Below are 14,079 nucleotides of genomic sequence, written 5' to 3'. Positions count from 1 at the left end.
GATAGACTTGGTCAACTGCAAAGATTGATAATATAATTTTCTCCCTAGATCTCTTTGTATGGGAATTATATTATCTAAATATGGCTGATTCCTGTTCTTACTGATTTTTAGAGAAGTGTATTTTATTCAGTTACATTTACCAATAAATAAGCATAGTTTACTTAACTATTCGTCTACTGATAGACATTGAATTTTTTCAAGACTGTAAGTATAATCTGTACCTATGGTGTTTTGTTCTTTTTCTTCTATTTAAATTTTATTTAAATTTTTCCTATTTAAACTTTTTTCTATTTAATTTAATTTTTATTCTGTATTAGAATGTAGTTGATTTACAATGTTGTGTTAGTTTCAGATGCACATACAGCAAAGTTATTCAGTTATACATATCCATATATCTATTCCTTTACAGATTTTTTTCCCATGTAGGTTACTGCAGTATTCCCTATGCTATACAGTAGGTCCTTGTCAGTTATCCATTTTATATGAAATAGTTATGTTAATCCCAAATTCCTAATTTATCTCTGCCCCACCTTTTCCCTTTAGTAAGTATATGTTTGTTTTCAAAGTCTGTGAGTCTGTTTCTGTTTTGTTAAAATCAAGTTCACTGTGTCTTTTTTTTTTTAGATTCCACATATGATATCATACGACATTTTTCTTTGTCTGATTTACTTCACTTAGTATGATAATCTCCAGGTCCATCCATGTTTCTCAAATCCAAGACTGGAGTATATCTTTCCATTTGTTCAATTCTATTTTTTTCTCTTCCTGCTTTTAAAAATTTTCTTCTTATAGTTCTGTATATTTCCAGGTAACATTTACTAAAGCTTATTTTTTAATGTGTACATAATACCATCTTTTTCTATTATGTCTTCTGATTATCTTTATAAGTGACAGTTATTATTTATGCATATGGTGTGAGGTAGGGGTCAAAGTGTTTTTCCCCACAGATATTTGATTATTTCAGTACAATTTATTTTAAAAATATTTTCTCCACTGAACAGCAGAGGAAAATTTTCTTAAATGAATGAGTATAAAGGTGTAAGTGGGTTTATTTCTTGACATGATTCTTCTCTCTGAGCCTCTGTATGTTTGCGCCAATGGTACTGTATTGGCACAGATTTATATAAAATTTAAAAGCATGAAATAACTTCTCCAACTTGTTTGGCAAATTTTTAGTTATTTTTAAAATTTTTTCTAATTAAATACTCAAATCTGCTAGGACTTGATTGAGATTGCATTCATTCTAAATCAATTTGTGGAGAACTACATTGTCCAATGTTTAATCTTTCCATCCATGAAAATGGAAAATATTCCCATTAATATCTTATTTAATTTATTGTAGCAGTGTTTTATAGTTTGCAATGTGCCATTCTGATATCTTTTCATAGATTTATTGCTACGTTTTTGATATCATCTGAAGCTTAATTTTTAACCTAAAATTATGATGATCTTTTACACTATAATATTCCATTATCCTAAGAGACCATTTATTTATACATTTTATTCATCCTCCTATGAATGAAGATTTGTGCTTTATATAGTATCTGCTTTATAATATCTTTGATGTGTCTTAGGGGATGTCGTTCTTGAGCTTTCTCCTGTTAGGTGTTTCTTTAATCCCTCAGTGCAATTATCAGGTTAGAGTACCCACATAATCCCAAGTAGTTTACCAAAGAGCTTGTAACAGAAATCTATTCAAATCAATGTTAAATAAGATTGCTGCTTATCTCATGAAAAGTTGACATTATATAAACTTATTTTAAAATGTAGCCAATTGGCTGAATTTAAAGTAATATCTTATTTTTAAATTTATATTTATTTAATTGCTGATGAAGTTAGATATATTTCCAAATATATAGTGGCCAAACGTAATATCTTGCAACACCACCACTTACTGATACATACTGGACACACTATCCTTCTGACATTTTCCAGAATATTATAGACTTATTATTTACATTGTTTATTTCTATCATTGACAGCTTATTCTTTATCTTTACATCTCTGTTTAAATTTCACTTACTAAGAATGATGTTTTTACTACCTTAGCTAAAGTAGCTACTGACAGAACTGCCAATCAATATTCTCTCTCAAGAAATACTGTGTAACTCTTTAATGTTTTTTCACATTCTATAATATTTTAAACTTGTTTGTTGCCAATATTTTTGCCAAAAATGTAAGCTTCAAAGAGAGTTTTGTAGGAATTTTTATCCTGTTTGTGTACTCTGAAGCTAGAACATATGGTTTGGCAAATGTGCTTGTTAGATAAATAGGTAGGTGGGTAGATAGGTAGATTGATAGACATTCTGTGGCATGTGTGTATATATACATATATGTGTATATATATATGTGTGTGTGTGTATATATATATATATGTATATATATAGTGTGTATATCTAGTTAAGGAATAAACTCCATGAGAACTTTTATTATTGCTTTTGTAACAGATAAACATAATGTAAAAGAAAGTGATAAGGCATAAGACATTAATAACCATGATGTGGTTTAATGTGTTAACTAACCAGATTATGTTATTGGCTAGGCCACTTACTGAACATACACCAGTGCATAAGTCAATATCCTTGAACCTATTTATCCTGATTTCAAATTGAAAAAAAGATACACACACACACACACCAATTCTGTGAGGATGTAAGGACACAATTTCTTTCCCGACCTGGGAATGAATGGAGTTCCCATTGTGGCACAGCGGAAACACATCCAACGAGTATTCATGAGGATGCTGGTTAGATCCCTGGCCTTGCTCAGTGGGTCAGTGATCCAGCATTGCCATGAGCTGTGGTGTAGGTCGCAGGTGTGGCTCGGATCTGGCATTGCTGTGGCTGTGTCATAGGATGGCCGCTGTAGCTCCCATTCGACCCCTAGCCTGGGAACTTCCATATGCCTCAGGTGTGGCCCTAAAAAAAAAAAAAAAAAAAAAAAAAAACCTGGGAAAGGAAAAGTGAATATGCATTTATAACAAAAGAGGTTAGAGGCAGTAAATTAATCTATAAACTAATTCTGAATGCCTGCTATGTTATCAGCATTGTAATAAGCACTGGGGGTATAATAACCAAAGTAGACAAGCCCTCATGGTGATTGCATAAATTGAAAATATTGTTTTATGTATGTTTAAAATTATCTACATGTACCAGTGCATTACTCTATTATGTACATCAAAACACAAAAATGTAAGCTACATGTGAATAACATGAAAAATAAATCAAAATTGAAGTTGTATTATTCCCATCCTATTTCCCAATTAATTATCTTAAGCCTGTTCCACTCAAGACTGCTGTTCAAGTGCACTTCAGGGAGATGTTCATACTCAGTTCCAGTCTCCTCCTGTCTCTGGCTTTGGAATGAACCAGAGCATGCATGCTATTTACCTGGGCTCATTTAAACCCAGATGTAGAGTAAAAGCTCCCCTCTGCAGTGAAGGGATTCATACCATAATATATCTTCTCAATTTCAACCTGGGTATCACTCCCTAACAAGCCCAGCTTCTAGCCTCAGTCCTTGTAATCAAATGCTAGCACAATTTATGCTTTGTAAAAAATGTATTTGTTTATTTGTTTGTTTACGTATTTGCTTGAGGTAACACTGGTTAATAACATTATATAGCTTTCATGTGTCCAGTGTTATCTTTCTAATCTATATAATTTGCCATTAACTTTCAAATCGATGAGATCATGACAGACAACTCTTGTAACTTCTATTCCTGCAAAGTGAGTTCTACAAAACACCCTTCTTTGTACCCATAGTCTCTTGGGGAATCAGGAATTCAAAAAGGACAGTGCAGGAATGACTTGTTTCGGCTCTCTAATATCTGGCATTTAAGCTGCAAAGACTTGAATGGCTATTGGTGATGTAAATGGCTGCAGCTGGAACCACCTGGTGGCTTCTTTTTTTCTATCACAACAAAGCTGGGAACACTTAGAGACTTGGCTTAGCTGAAACCGTGGATCTTCCTGTAGCCAGTCTATGTTCCTAGGACTTTTCACAGAATGGCAGCTGGCTTCTGAATGTGAATATCTCAAGAATAATCATTTATTCCAGGAGAACCAGATGGAAGCTGCAAGGTTTTTATCACCTATCTTTGGAAGCCACAAAATGTTGCTTGTGCTGCACTCTTCATTGAGGCAGTCATCAGTCTGTCTAGAGCCAAAGGATAGGAATTTAGACAATTCCTTTTGGAGAAAGGAATGTCATAGAAATTGTGAATTTTTAAATAACTGCCACATCAAATACAGGATATGCAATGCATGGTTTAAGGCCGTTAGGGCTTTTTGCAGTATAACTGATGTATAGTAGACTGCATATATATGTAACATATATAACTTGCCAAGTTTTGGTTAGTATATACACCCAAGAAACCAGCAAAATAATGAATATATCTACCACCTAGATAGCTTCTCTGTGCCACTTCCTGCCTCTTGTCCAGAACCATGTGCCTGCTTTCTTTCACTAGAGATTACTTTGCATTTTCCAGAATGTAATATTGGTCGGACTTTTTCATTCAGCATAATTATTTTAAGATTCATCCAAGGTGGTCCTTTTTATGGTCAAGTGGCTTTCCGTTGTATGAGTATCCTGCCTTTTGTTCATCTACTCACGAGCTGATGAATATTATCATTTACGGCTATAAGAAGTAAAACTTTCATATACAAGTTTAGTATGTCCTATGCTTTACTATCTTCATAAAATCTAAGAACCAGTTTTTTTATGATAGGTGTATGTTTAACTCTTTAAGAAATGGTCAAATTGGAGTTCCTGTCGTGGTGCAGCTGAAACGAATCCGGCTAGGAACCATGAGGTTGCGGGTTCCATCCCTGGTCTCGCTCAGTGGGTTAAGGATCCGGCATTGTGGTGAGCTGTGGTGTAGGTCGCAGAAGCAGCTCGGATCCTGCATTGCTGTTGCTGTGGCAAAGGCTGGCAGCTGTAGCTTATTAGACCCCTAGCTTGGGAACCTCCATGCCACGGGTGTGCCCCTAAAAGCAAGAAAGAAAGAAAGAAATGGCCAAATTGCAAACTGTTTTCCAAACCAATTGTACCCATTTTGCATTTCTACCAGCAGCATATGTGGGTTTCTCAACATCTCCTCTAATACCTGCTTTCATCAGTTATTTTCTTTCAGTCCTTGTAAATTTGCATTTCCCTGAAGACTTATGATATTAAGCATCTTGTTTGTGTTCTTTTTCATCCTCTGTATACATTCTTTGATAAAGTGTTCAGAACTTTAGCATTTTTAAAATACGATTGTTTCCTTATTAATGGGTTTTGATAATAGTTTTTATATTCTCAATACAAGTACTTGAACAGACAAACGCTTTGCAGAGATTTTCTCCCAGGTTATGTTTCATCTTCCCATCTATAAACAGTGACTTTTTAGAGCACAAAGTTTTAACATTAATTTTTATTTTTTATCCATTTTTTTTAAAAAAGCGGATCATGCCTTTGAGGCTGTGTCTACTCAAAATTTGCCTACCCCAAAATAACAAAGTTTTCTTCCTCAGTAGGTTTTTCTTAGATGTCCTTTAGTAGATTGAGAAAGTTTACTTATCCTACTTTTCTGAGAGTGTTTTCAGGAAAGGACATTGAATTGTGTTGAAGGCTTTTTCTGAGTCTATTGAAATGAATATTGCAGTTTTCTTTTTAGTTTTTTTAATGTTGTGAATTAAATTGATTGGTTTTCAAATATAATTCCCAATATACAGTCCTGGATTAAACCCTGCTTAGCCCTAATGTTGCATCTTTTTCATATATTCTTGGAGTCAGTTTGCTAAGATTTTATAGAATTGTTTTGTTGTAGTGTCATTATTTGGTTGTAGTATCAGAGAAATGTTGACCACATAAAAAGTAATGGAGTAGTAATTCCTTTTCTATTCACTAGAAGAGTGTATGTAGAATTGTTATGATGGCTTCCTTAAATATTTTGTAATATTTACCACGTAGTCATTGCAGCCTAGAGTTTTCTTTGTGAGAATATTATTAACTACAATTTCATTTCTACATTGCATGGTCTACTGGTGATCATTCTTTTTTCTTTTGTGCATCTGAAAAAAGCTTATTTCACTTTCATCTTTGAAAGACTTTTTTTCCACTGGGTATAGCCCAAATTTGGACTGACAGTTTTGGTTTCATTTTTTTTGTTTTCAAAACTTCATAAAACGTATTCCCCTCTGTTTTGTGTCTTGCATTGTTTCCAGTGAGAAATCTATGATGTCTTATCTTTGTTCCTCTGTGTATATTATGTAATTTTTGAAGAGCTTTGGAAACTTCTCTTCATTCCTGATTTAAAGAAATATCGTTTTCATGAAATTAGTGCACCTTCATTCAGTATATTGTATTTCAATCCTGTTGAGCTTCTTGGAGTTCTAGGTTCTAGGTTTCTACTATTTATTTGGACAAGTTTCAGCAATTATTTCTTCCAGTATCTTTTTGCTTTTTTCTCTCTCTTTTCTCCTTCAGGTACTCCAACTCCACACATAACAGGCTACCTAAAATTGTCCCAGCTCATTGATGGCCTGTTTATTTTTTATCAGTCTCTATTTTCTCTTTGTCTTGCTTTGAATAATTTTTATCATTATGTCTTATTATTCACTAATCTTTTTGTCTACAAGGTCTAACCTGTTTTCAATTATATTTAGTGAATTTGTGTTTTTGACATCATAGTTTTCATTTTTAGAAATGGGTCTCCTCTGTGTCTTCTCTGTTTCTACTTGCCAGGCTAAAGCTTTCTTCTGTCTTCTTTGATTTAATAAGACTATAACATTTATAATATTCTTGCCTTTGATTCTATTATCTGTGTCATTTCCATGTCTTTTTCTACTGATTTTTTTCTTTTTTTATGAATCATATTTCCCTGCTCCTTTGCATGCCTGGAATTTTTATTGGATTCCAGACATTGTGGATAATACTTAGTTGGCTACTGGGTATTTTTTTAAATTCTTTTAAATGTACTTGACCTTTTAAGTTATCTGACAATAGTTTGACTAACTATGAGGTTTTATTAGGCAAGATTAGGACAGCTTTTAGTCTATGACTAAGTTTTCACCACCAAAGCAACTGATTTCCTAACCCAGCAAACTTCAAAGTGTGAGATTTTTCCACTGCTGATCAGCTGTTCCAATTTGCCTGGAATGGATGGGTTTCCTAGAACACAGGGATTTCAGTGCTAAACCAAGGATAATCCTAGGTAAACTGGGGTTATTAATCATATGTTGGGAAACACATATTATTTTGGCTTTGTGTAAGTTTGCAAGATCATTTGCTCTGATTTTTTTTTTTTTTTTTTTTTTTTGCCTTTTTTGCTTTGTTTAGGGCTGCAGGTGCAGTATACAGAAGTTTCTGGGCTAGGAGTTAAGGCCGAGCTGCAGCTGCCAGCCTACCCCACATCCAAAGGAATGCAGCTACGTTTGCAACTTACACCAGAGTTCATGGCAACGCTGGATGCTTAACCCACTGAGCGAGGCCAGGGATTGAACCTGCATCCTCATGTATACTAGTCAGGTTCATTTCTGCTGAGCCACAATGGGAACTCTTGCTCTGATCTTTATGTGTAGTTCTTTCTCCAGAAAAGACTGAAGGGGAACCCCTCCTGCTGATCTCTAGAGCTCCCTGCGTGCAGCTCTCCCTCTCTGGCTTCCTGCCCTGCAAGCCATAGACTTCAATGCCTTGCCAGACTCCAAAACCATCTTTTCGACTCATGCAGATAGACAAGCTCTCTGAGGTCTTCTCCCTGCCATTCAGCCTGTAAACTGGAAAAATCTTAGGGCTCACCTTATTGGTTTCCCCTTCCCTTAGCATTCCTGCCCTGTGTTCCTGACATCAAATAACTGAAACCTGTTGTTTAATACACATTTGTCCAAATTTTTACTTGCTTCAGAGAAGAGAGCAATGCTAGTTCCCATTGCTCCGTCTTAGCTGCAATCCAAAGTCTTCAATTTTTTGTTTGTTTGTTTTCTGTTTGTTTGTTTATTTGTTTGTTTGCCTTGTTGCCTCAAATCATATGGAATGTTCCCGGATCAGGGATCTGATCCAAGCCACAGTTGCAACCTACGACACAGCTGCAGCGATGCTGGATCCTTAACCCACTGTGCCAAGCCAGGAATCTAAACTGTGTTTCAGAGCTTTGGAAACACCACAGATACCCTTGAGCCACAGCAAAAACTCCTAGAGAAGTATCTTAATATTTGCAGAATACCTATTGAGAGTCAACTAATAAATAATATTTGGATACATACAAAATAAAAATGTTTTAAGAAAGTAGAAAATGAAACTGACTGGCTTATTACACAGCTCATTTTCATTAGATATAAATATAAAATGATTATTTTAGATTATAAAATAAGCAGCAAATTCTCATAAGAATAAAATCCAGTTGTAAAGTTTTACATGTGTTTAAAATAATGGAAGGTATAACATATAAAACACAACAAATATAAATTGGTATGAATATTAAAACATAAAAACTTTTATTTGATACTTACTGAAGTAATTATATGTATAATAACATGGTATCTGGGATTTTTGTTAAAATATTCTGGAAGGACAAAAGGAAAACCAAAAAATTAGACACAACAAAAGGAGTGAGTGTACTTATGAAATAAGATAGCCAAAATGATGTTAATTGTTGAAGCCTATAGGTTGACTAGTCTGTTTTTATGTATTTCCTAACAGGTATTTTTTTTTCCTGCTTTTTAGGGCCACACCCTTGGCATATGGAGGTTCCAGGATAGGGGTCGAATCGGAGCTGTAGCTGCCGACCTATGCCACAGCCACAGCAACAAGGGATCCAAGCCATGTCTGCATCCTACACCACAGCTCACGGCAACGCCAGATCCTTAACCCACTGAGCAAGGCCAGGATCAAACCTGCGTCCTCCTGGATGCTAGTCAGATTCATTAATTGCTGAGCCACGACAGGAAATCCCTTAACAGTTATTTTATAATAACTTTTTAAAAACTGAAATAGTAAGCTTAAAATCTTTCTATTTGCAGTTGATTGCTATGGCAAATGATCAGGCTGCTTGAAACTGACTAGCACCATGTTAGAGATTGGGAGGTTTGAGGCAACATTTGACCAGGAAGATAATGTTGCCATCGACAACTGATCATTTCAGCTACCATCAAAGAGATTCATGGTGAAATGAAGACCGATGATTTAGACAGTAGTAATACAAGTTTAGTTTTAAAGTAGGATATTCATATGGTGGTATGCAAGAGACATTTAGAAGTATGAAAATGAGGAGAGATGGACAAAGAGAGTCTCAAGACCTTCTTATAAAAATTAGAAAAGTTTCAACAATTGATTTTTAAATGATATAAGTAATGTTTAAGGCATAGAAAAGGTTTGATTACTGGCTAATGAAATAAATTAAATCATTTCAAAATGAGTTAATACCTGAGCTAAAGGAAAGCTTTAAAGGCTGGATTATATACTGGAATTTTGATTGGTCTCGTAGAGAACCAAGAAAATCCCTGGAGCAGAAGTCAAGCATGAAAATGAAGGACAGAGAGTTATAAACCAAATGAAGTGTAATTAATATGCATAATGAAAACTTAGATGATGTCATTAAATATGGAAATTAAAAGATGCTTTCCTGCTTTAAGCATTTAATGTTTGTTGGATATCAAACCATCATGTAGAGGGATTAAAAGGGAATAATTGTGAGGAAATGGGAATAGCACTTGTAATTCATTATTTTAAGACATTAAGCTTTGACAAGCAGTAAATATGATGGTTTAAAGGAGGATAAATTTTGATTGAGTTCACTCCCATCCCATCTGACCAAAAGGGATTCTGGAATAGATTTACAAAGGTCAAGAGCTAGGGAGGAAAGAAAAAAGTTGAAATGTTTGATCTTATAGTTGCTCCAGATTCTTGAAAACGAGAACAATGTGATAGAGGTAATGATGAAACAGAAGAGTTTTGTTCTGGCAGATGGACAAAGATGAGAAAATTCTTAAGCCTACAAATGAAAGGGTTCACATATGATAAATTTTCTGTAAGTAAACAAGTTAAAACATATCTAGGGAAAGCGAAGGGTTTATGTGTAGTGAGTTTTAAGATTGGAGGGTGTAGGTTTGAATTAGGATAGGAATTGACTAATATTTGGCAAAGCCTAAAAGATGGATATAGCTATATATGAGACCTATTGAGAGACTTGCTGTCTACAGCTGCCCAAAAGAATTGTATCTGGTGTAGAAGTAGGGAATATCTCTATTGCCTGGTGTATTTAACTTGTAGAGAGTGTTGTAGTCCACACAGTTTGTCATTTTTATTTAACACTTATATTTGAGCATATCATCAAATTGATGGCTTATTCAAACTGATAGAAGAATACAAACAATTTAATAATTTGATGTAGTATGGCCGTATGTCACATAATAATAGCCTTTAAAAAGATCCATGTTTTCAAAATGCCCCTGGAGGCCCTCATGGAATTTAAATTACTGACTAAGTATTGTGAGCCAGAAGATACAAACTGCAGTTTGATAGTAAGACTCAGTGGCACTGAGAGGCCTAAAAGAGAAGAATCAGTGTTGTTTCAGCTTGGTACATGCCCACGAGTGCTATTATTGATTTTATGATATGAGGTTTGTAACTAAGATAAAAGCAACGGTAAAGCCTCTAGGTTTCTTTCTCTCCCTCCCTCCCTCCCTTCATAACATTGTAATACAAGAAAGTAAGCCATTTCAAAAATGTAAATGCTTGTTTGTTAATGGTGGAGTGGGTGGTCAGTTTTACAGTTCACCTTAAACATTCAGAGAGAAACAACCAGATGATCACTTTTCAGAAAGTCAGAAACAGGAAAAAGTATGTTTTAAAAGGGCATGCTTAGGACTTCTCCTGTGGCCCAGCACCTTAGGATCCTGCATAGTCACTGTAGCAGCTTGGGCCACTGCTGTGGTACAGGTTCAACCCCTGGCCCAGCAGGGAACTTTGCATGACACAGGCCTGACCAAAAAAAGAAAAAAGTTAAAAATAAATAAATGGGTATAGTTAATAATGTCTAGGGTAACTATATTATCATATGCTTTAGATTTTATTTAAAATGATATATATCCTTTCCCCACAGTGTTAGAAACTGCTAAATTCTAATTATTAATTGAAATCAATCAGTTAAGTAAAATCCATTAAATGAAGGTGATAAGCTGGTGAAAACTGGAACTAGCTTATAGGAGTTGCCTCAAATTTTCTGAAACTGGCTTCTAAAATATTTGGTACAGCCTATTTTAAAACTCAGTTGAAAAACTAGTTTAAGTGAGCTAGTTTAAGTGAATTAGTCAAATGAGATGAATGGACGACTCCCAGGGGATCTCCAAGTTGCCAGACCGTCACCCCCTAGGTATGTTGGCCTCGTTCCTTCCATCTCCTGCGTGCACATTTCTTCACTCTCATGGGGCAAGGCCTGCAGAATGAAGACAGAACACCTGGGACAAAGGACCCAGGACCCTGACATATTTATTTTTTCCAAGGTCTGCACATAAATTTTCATGCAAAAAAGAGGCATCCACAAAAGAGACTAATAAGACAATACAGTAATCCACTATACTTAAATTTTTTAATAGGGTCATATTTAAAGTAAACATATTGGAGTTCCATAAGGGAACAGCGAGTTAGGGATCCAGCATCATCACTGCTGTGGCTTGGGTTGCTGCTGCTGTGGCACTGGTATGGACAAAATCAAAAAATAAATAGTGAAGAAAAAAAAAAAAAACTAGTTTAAATTCCAACTACCTTTATTGGGAAATTACAAAAAGAAAATTGAAAATTTTCTTTTCCTTACGAGGGCAGGAATAAATATGTATAATGAATAGTTTACAACAGCATAGAGACAGTTAGGCAATCATTCAAGAAATAAAAGTCCTGTAATTCAATTTTATAGTTTTAATGTATAACTATATCAGTGCAGCTTTACTTTAAAACTGGAATTCAAAATCTGATGGTCATTTTAAAAATCTATGTCAGCCTTTTATTATTTGACAGTATTGTGTCTTTTGATCTTGTATGTTTTTTTGTTTTCCTCCGAGCTTTACTAATTCCTTTTCTATTTTCTAGTCTCTGTCTCTGAGAATCCATAAGTCTTTGTCTTTTGCCCTGTGTTCTTTCCCTTTCCTACCCTCCCACAAAGAGCACCAGCTTTCCTGGTTTCTCCTACAACCTGGACAGATAGCTTTAACATTTTCATGCCTCTTACTTTCTTGCCTTTAACGTTGTGTGGCTCTCCACTGGCATTTAGGATAGCATCCCAGTCTTAACCAAATCCTACCAAATCCTTTCAAACAGCAAGTAAATGGTAAATGCTGCTTTGTCTGGTAAGAAATTTCTTCTGATCTTTTGCTAAACAAAATCCTGTTCATCCTTAAAATTTTAACATAAATATCAAGGACTTGAGGGGCCATCTCTGCCATCCACAGTACAAATTAAGTCCCCTTCTTTTGATTTTATTATACCCTGTTCTTTGTCCTTTGAGGACTATATCACAGTTTGCAGTCGCATGATTATTTGTGTGATTTTTGTGTGTTATAACTGTCACTGATCCTTTGCTGTAAGCACTCTGAGGGCGGGTGCCATACCAAATTTACTCCTTACTTTGTACTCAGAAGAAATAAGTACAGAGAGGCTCAAAACATGTGTTGGGTGGATGAACTAATCAAAAGCTTTTTTGGAGTTCCCATCATGGCTCAGTGGTTAACGAATCCGACTAGGAACCATGAGGTTTCAGGTTCAATCCCTGGCCTTGCTCAGCAGGTTAATGATCTGATGTTGCAGTGAGCTGTGGTGTAGGTCGCAGATGTGGCTCGGATCCCGTTGCTGTGGCTCTGTCGTAGGCCAGCCACTACAGCTCTGATTACAGCCCTAGCCTGGGAACTTCCATATGCCGCAGGTGCAGATCAAAAAAAAAAAAAAAAAAAAAAAAAAAATCAAAAGCTTTTTTACTTATGAGCTAGGGTTACATTTCAAATTATTTTGGGGGTTTATATCAATAGATAGGTAACTGTCACTTCCCCCAACTCATGATGTCAAAAACTGCATTCATCTTTCCCTGAGACTCCCCTTCAATACTATATTTTATGAACTTGGAATCAACTTGATTTTATTTCTTCTTCACCTTTATTATTTTATTCATGAAATAGTTTTATTTCTTGATCCATAATTTCTCTGGGAATCTCATTGTTTTCCTTCTTCCTGCAACCACAAAATTCATTTACATACAAACATCTAACTGAAAATACAAATTCAACTTTTAAGTCTATTTCTCCAGAGCTTCAAGTTGTTTAGAAGAACTTTCTGTTCATGCATGCATAATTCCACATGTTTCTTTGTGACAATCACAGAGTCAGCCTCAGATCTCTGCTTATGTGTCACATTTTTGGAGGAAAAGCTTTGTTGGTCATTGTCATAGGTTGCTTTCTCAGACCCTGAATGGGTTTAGTGAATGGGGTTTAATCCGAACGTTACTTAAGGTATAACTGGAGTTGATAGCTTTAGAAGGGAGAGGAAAGACTCTTAGACTCTTCATGGCATAAGGGAGAAGCGCATCTCTGATGGTGATCTGATGACTGTCTCAGTTGCCTGCAGTGGCTCTGGAACTAAAACAATCCATCAGGGTTGCATGGTGTTCAAAATGTCACAGCATTTTTACGTCCATCTCTATCAGACATTGGATATGGGCCACCCTGGGAGGAGATTGACCTTGTATAAAATCATGTGGCTCTCCAGGGTGAGGCCATCGCTGAAGCAGCTGACAGTGGCAGTCCCATCAGCATGCACATGATCTCACTGGTAGAGCTGGGTACACATCATGGTTTCCACCACAATCATTAAAGGTTGAATTAGTGCAGATGTTTTGCATACCCCTTTCCAATTCAAAGGGGACTTTGAGTTTATCCATACATTTGAATTTATTTTATTAAAAAGAAAATACAACCTAAGGTAACTTGAAAAAAAATTGTGCAAATCTAGGATTTAGGATAGCGATCATTTATTTATTTATTTATTTGTTATTCAGTGAATTTTTCTGTGCTTTATAATATTTTTGAAGAAAAAATAAATACAAGCCACAATTGC

The sequence above is a fragment of the Sus scrofa genome, chromosome 8 (assembly GCF_054392235.1).
Source record: "Sus scrofa isolate SSC_HxYL_T2T_F1_AM1 chromosome 8, Sscrofa_HxYL_maternal_Yorkshire_Landrace_v2.0, whole genome shotgun sequence".
Lineage (NCBI taxonomy): Eukaryota > Metazoa > Chordata > Mammalia > Artiodactyla > Suidae > Sus > Sus scrofa.
Note: the sequence above shows the minus strand (reverse complement) of the source record.